Source organism: Macaca mulatta, chromosome 6 (assembly GCF_049350105.2).
Source record: "Macaca mulatta isolate MMU2019108-1 chromosome 6, T2T-MMU8v2.0, whole genome shotgun sequence".
Classification (NCBI taxonomy): domain Eukaryota; kingdom Metazoa; phylum Chordata; class Mammalia; order Primates; family Cercopithecidae; genus Macaca; species Macaca mulatta.
Window position 1 is genome coordinate 75,856,268 of NC_133411.1, and position 6,560 is coordinate 75,862,827.

A 6,560-nucleotide genomic window follows, 5' to 3' on the forward strand; every position below is an offset into this window, starting at 1 on the left:
GTATTAAAGATTTCAAGGACAAGATTTTTCAGGTGCAGAAGAAGCTCATCCTGGCCTAAGCTAAGGTTTCTGAAAAGGAAAAAAAAATGAAAGTATGCAAAGAAAAATTCTGATTTGGAAATACTGTAAGTGGTTTTCTTTCCCTGTCTCCCACCTTCATCTCTTGACATGCTCTAGCGGCCATTAGAGTGTGTTTCCTGTAAGTCAAAAATTCCATGTACCACCATTTCAATCCGTAACAATTTATTCTTAAAGCATTTCTCTCTCATTTCCAATATTTCCCATAAACTGTAATGAAAAACTGGTCAGAATGCAGCTTCTGTTTCCATCTTGTTTAAATTTAACTTCCACTTGTTTAAATCTCTCTGTGATTCTATCAGCAACTAAATACATATATCGCTTGAGAATTAGAACTACACATTTCGAGACTATAGTAGGAAGCAGTTGCATTTGCTTGTTCATGGGGAATGCTCATTGGCTGGAGGCTTTTGTCTCTTTTGGCTTCTCAAGTTCAGTTACCTTTTGAAGATTTAGGTAATTCTATCTGAAAACAAAAAGCACACTTGACAGAGAAATATTAAGATTTACTGCAGAGATACAATTAGGGAGATGGATTAATTGCAATAGTTTAAGTCAAAACTGCTGTTTGAACTACCACTATCAAATAAAATACAATGCAAGCCACACATGCATGCAGTCACATTACAAAAGTAAAAAGAGGAGGGTAAAATTAATTTTAGCAATATACTTTACTCAACCCAGTGTATCTGCAACATTATCATTTCCTCATTTAATCAATAGACATGTATTAATGAGGTTGCTTTTTCACATGAAGTATTTCAAATATGGCATGCATTTTATACCTACAGCCTATCTCAAATCAAATACTAAATTTCCATAAAACACACTTGATTTGTACTTAGATTTCATAAAATCCGAGTTATAAAGTTACATCTACCCACTTTGTTCCAAACACACTTAATATTTCCTCAGGTGCATTCACCAAACTTCAAGTGTTTGATGTTCTCCTGCAGGTACTGTGTTGGACAGAGCAGCTGCAAGTCTTTTAAAATCTTTCCTTTCACCCAAATCTTCCAATGCTGCAAACGAGCTTAGAGCAATTGAATATTTCAGGAAGATATATATGAACGTTTTGCAAATCACCTAAGCCTTTGAGATCTCACCTAGTAGCTCTAGTTAATGGAGATATCAAACTAGCTAAGCTGGGCTTCTAAAGATCTTTAGAAGAAGGCGTGAAGGTGATGCAATGGAGAAATAACAAAAAACAAAAGCATTCGGCTAAGGCAGGCAGAAAGGTGTCTGGTAGTGTCCTGTAAATATATCTGTGAAAGTTTTAAAACACTCGTTTTATTGTAAAATATTTTTATAATGTTAAAGTAGCCTTCAAGGTTAGTTTTAAATGTTGACATAAGTTTTCATTTTTGTTTGTTTGATCTTTTTTCCAAATACATGATCTTAGAAAATTCACCAATTACCATGTGCTCCAGTGTAAACCTAGTTACCCTCAGAAGTTAAGAATGCTGGCCAGGCATGATGGTTCACACTTGTAATCCCAGCACTTTGAGAGGCTGTGTGTACTAGTCTGTTTTTATACTGCTGATAAAGACATGCCAGAGACTGGGTAATTTACAAAGAAAAAGAGGTTTAATGGACTCACAGTTCCATATGGCTGGGAGGCCTCACAATCATGGCAGAAGGTGAAAGGCACGTCTTACATGGCAGCAGGCAAGATAGAATTGAGAGCAAGTGAAAGGGGAAACCCCTTATAAAAACATCAGATCTCATGAGACTTGCTCACTACCACAAGAATAGAATGGGGGAAACTGCCCCCACGATTCAGTTGTCTCCCACAACATGTGGGAATTATGGGAGCTACAGTTCAAGATGAGGTTTGGGCTGGCACACAGATAATCCATATTACCAAGGCAAGCGGATCACTTGAGGAGTTTGAGACCAGCCTGGCCAACACGGTGAAACCCCATCTCTACTAAAAATACAAAAATTAGCAGGGCATGGTGGTACACACCTGTCATCCCAGCTACTTGGGAGCCTGAGGCAGGAGAATAACTTGAACTCAGGAAGCAGAGGTTGCAGTGAGCTGAGATTGCACCACTGCACTCCAGCCTGGGTGACAGAGCAAGACTCTGTTTCAAAAAAAAAAAAAAAAAAGAGAGAGAGAAAAGAAAGAAAGAAAGAATTCTTATTAGTAAAGTAAATGTGGTTCAAGATTAAAGCTCACTGCCCACCCCTGCCTCTGGCCCAAACACATACATAGAGACCTGTGTGGCTTCAGAGCAAAAAACCTCTAACAAAGGCCAGCAGCAGAAGTATTTGGACAATGTTGTACGCAGCGTCAGAGTTCAGCAGTCGGAAAGATTGTTTGTTTGCCATCAAATATTTTAAATTTCTGGCAGGGGTGGAGTGAGAGGTGGAGAAGCAAGGAGTCTTTCCCTGCTTCTCCTTTCTGCCTGGTAAACTCTGGCAGGGTGAGCCTGGCAAGCACTCCGCCTATACTCTGTACCTGCACTGAACATGAGCCAATGTGTGGGGTCTAGAATGGGAGTGAAGGCAGAGGAGGTGATGGGTGGGGCAAATCCAGTCTCCTTCCCGGCTACAGCAACCTCCGTGCTTTCCCCGCTACCTCCTACATCTTTTGTGCTCAAGGTTCACTTCCCTTTAGTGACTATTTAGCAGATCCCTTATCTTCAGAGTCTTATGACACATTCCAGGAAACACTGGCCTTTCATGCCATCGACTTCTTGAGACATTTTAGACTAGTTCTCAGAGCGTGATGTCTGCTGTCCTATCTCCCCCTCCTCTAACTCACCATTTTCTACCTTTTGTTTTTATCTTGAACTCACATTGTGTTTAACATTAACATTTAGACAAACAAAAACGTTTCAGCTTTTTGACTGCAGTTAATCAGGATTTTGAACACAAGTCGGTTAAACTTAGTAACCATTTATGGAACACCTGCCGTATGCTAGGAGCATCGGTAGGTACTCTGGTGTCAGACATACCATATAACACTCAGGTGGGGGGAAAACAAACTAGAAAATGCTGGCCTTTCTTCCACGTACAAACTGGGTGACATAAATATTTAAATGGCCAGATATTACTAAAAGACAAATTGGTAACAGAGTATATATAAATTTTTCTTCGTTCTCAAAAGTCATGCTGGTGATCTATTTGCATTCTGATCCTATTACACCCCAAGTGGATATTTTATACAAACAAAGCCAAGAATAAATGGAAATCACAAAAAGTCTTGCCAGCCCTTTGCTTCAGATCTCTGGCTACTCATCTTACATTGATGACTTGGGCCGAGGCTTCCTTTTGAGACATTTTATTAAATGTGTTCAGTAATTCATTTTTGCCCCATTAGAAGCATGGATCCTGAGATTTAATCTGTCTTACTCGTAGAGAATATTTGACAATTAAATACCTAAAAGTGATCTAGGTAGAAGAAGACAGGAACCACTGAAAATACAACATGAACATAATTTCACATTAAATCTGAGACGGATTTGGATGGGTAGTTTGGGAGGTGGGGAGTGGCTGGTGGCAAAGGAAGAAAGGGAAAAAAGAAGAAAAAGTACGATTTCTAACCTCCTGGTTAGAAACAAAAACCCTGGAAGGGAGGGACACATATCCATCTAACCAGCTTCTGCCTGTGCCATCTCTAGCACCCGTTTCTAAATTCTCCTCTCCAAAATATTCACGCCTACTTTTGGTGTGAGATGTGTAAGAAGGTTATTTTTACCATTTTATTTTTACTCTGTGAGAAGGTTATTTTACCTTGTGTGACTGACACAACAGCTGTCAGTGCTCTGGAAGAGGCAGACGCCTTCAGTGACAACTTAAATGGCCACCTCTGGCCGTCTAATCCACAGTCCTTTCCTGACAAGGAAACATCACGGGTCGCTAACAAGATGATCAGAGTAGGAGTTGAATAACAGTAAGAAAGATTGGAGACAGTTTAGGGGGACGGAGTTGACTTGAAAGACTTAAAGATATGGACGCAAAAGAAGAGAATCTTTTGCAATGGAGAATAGAGTCATGGTTTGCTCCTGAGAGAAACACAGCTGAAGAGGAATTATTAATGATTGACTAGAGCACCGTAATGATGTGAAGCAGCCCTGGCAGGCAGCATGGAAAGAAGGAAAGGAACCGTAGCAGCATTGTGGGCGGGGGGAGGGGGAGTGCGGGGAAAGGATTCCAAAATAGGTTCCAATGTGGCTCTCAGGGTCTGATGTGGCTCCTTTCCTAGCTATGTGATCCTGGAGAAGTCATTTAGCCCCTCTGAAATTCACTCAGCTTCAGTATTTTCATCCACAAAATGAGAATACTAGCTGGGATAATCTTTCAGCTACCTTCAACTCTAAAATTATTATCTTCCTCTTACCTTTTATGATTCTAAAATCTTGGGAGGAAGAGTTGCGAAAGTATTCACTAAAATCTAAAACTAAACAGCTTCAATTTTCACCAGTGATCATTTACACAGTACAGGAGGGCAAAAGGGAGGGTGTCTGCATTGAGTTAGTTTTGTTGATGCAATGAACAGTGCGGGGGGTTGGGGAGCAGGTAGGATACGCTTTCCTTCCACTGTCTTTAAAAATAATAACAATACTACCTTATAGTTGTATTCCGTGTTATTCTGTTAGAAACTCTTGCAAATCCATTGCCTTGATATTTATAGCAATTAGGTGAAATGGGCAAGAAAGTTTTTTCGTTTTTGTTTTTGTTTCACCAGTGACAAATTCAGAGTTTAAATGAGTTTCTTAGAGTTGTAGAGCTGGTTACTGATAGGGCTGGGACTAGATTTCTGGTCTCTAGAACACTGGGGTTGGATATGTGCTTTTGGGTACCTTTTGGAACAGTCTTCCCAGCAGTATCCAGAAACATGAGGAAGCTGCCTGGTTGTCACAATCCCAAATGACTTCAAAAAGAGGATGCAGCTTCTCAGACTGGACTGTATTTGTCTTTGGTCAACTTATAACTATCTTTTTGGTAAGATCCTCCAAAATTGGGTGCAAACACCCTGGAGGTACACAAGGTGATGCATTAGGGTGCAGAGGAAAAACTAAGAAAATGCTATTTACATTCATTTTTCATCTTTTTAAATCTATTTTTTGTATGTTTTATGTTACATAATATATCAGCTTAAAGTATCAGAATAGGCAGTACATGAAGATAACTTACAAATGGGGTATATGTTATACTGATTTAATCCATGATCAAAACTATTTCAGGACTATGTTTTACAAAATTGAGGGAAAGGCCTAAAGGTTGCATCATATGGCTGATAACAGGAGTCTTCTCTTGCTCTTATCCCCTAAGATGACTTGGAGAAAATGGGAAAGGTTGTGGAAAAGAACAGGTTCAAGCAGAATCTTGAAGAACATCCAGAGAAGTAGATGAGCAAATGGAACAGCTCTGACCAAATTAGGGCAGCTGGTCACATGCTTCCTACCAACACAAAGGTCTCTTTGTTTTCTGCGCACACACTGCAGTCCTTTGTCAATCATAATCAACGATTCCATTCAGCTGTTCTTGCCACCACTTCTCTCCTGTCTTTCTAGTCTGCTGGGCAACAAATGTAAGGTAAAACTTCACAAGACCTTTAAAAGATAAGGTTGAAAGAGAAAAATACATCCTAATCAATGAACCTACCCAGAGGAAATAACTGGGAGATTATTCATAACTTACAACTTAGTTGCCAACTAATTTTTGGTGTTTTCCGAAGATCATTGTACTATACTGGGTAAGTTTACAAAATAGAAAAGGAATAATGGTGAGGAGAAAAGTTATTACCTCTTGTCTATGGACCCCAGGAAGGGCACCCAAGACTATTAAATTATTAACACAGAGACAAAGATGGAGTGGCATGTAACACCAGATAAGTAGGTACTCTTTCTACAATGGCAAGTAGAAAGGCATCTCTCAGGGTTAATATTTGGGACTTTTCAAGGAAGGAGAGAGCTATAAAAGGGGTAAAAGGTTTCCTTACACATACAAATATTATAGGGCACAAGGAGCCAGCCTAAAGATTTTGCTCACAGAATGCCTGTGTCATTAAACCACTCTCTTTACTTGCAATTGTTGGCAGACATCAAAGCCACTGTATCATTGTTATGATATTTCGTAACAGCAGAGACCATAGGCGTCGTCTCATGCAATTCTGGTGTGCCTAACACAGTTCTGCCTGGAAGGCATCCGAAGGCTTCCAAGCATGAGCTTTCTGAATTTCGAGTGTGGTGCTGTGGAAAGTGCTGGATTTGAGGGGTGAAGGCAGGGCAAGGTCTTTGGTTTCTTGTTCCACTTCTGTCACTAAATTCCTTGGGTGGACTTCTTAATCTCATTTTATAGAGTAAATTCATTATAGAGAAAATTATGGGAAAGTTTCTTTCTCATATGTGGCATTTATTTATTCATCAAACATTATTATATTTCCTATGTTTCAACACAATATTAAATGCCAGAAATACTAGTGCTTAAAAAATACTTTTTCTCAGAGGGCACACAGTCTGAATAGAGAT

The 6,560-nt window shown here is 39.6% G+C and overlaps 1 long non-coding RNA gene across 1 annotated transcript; it reads right to left on the bottom strand.

Annotated features, from left to right (window-relative positions):
- Positions 1 to 231: 231 nt before the first annotated feature.
- LOC144341235 (uncharacterized) lies at positions 232 to 3,341 on the bottom strand. Its single transcript, XR_013418108.1, has 2 exons — positions 2,048 to 3,341; positions 232 to 544 (listed from the first exon to the last, which is right to left on the bottom strand). It is a non-coding gene; the product is annotated as an uncharacterized LOC144341235 (long non-coding RNA).
- Between the last annotated feature and the right edge of the window lie 3,219 nt (positions 3,342 to 6,560).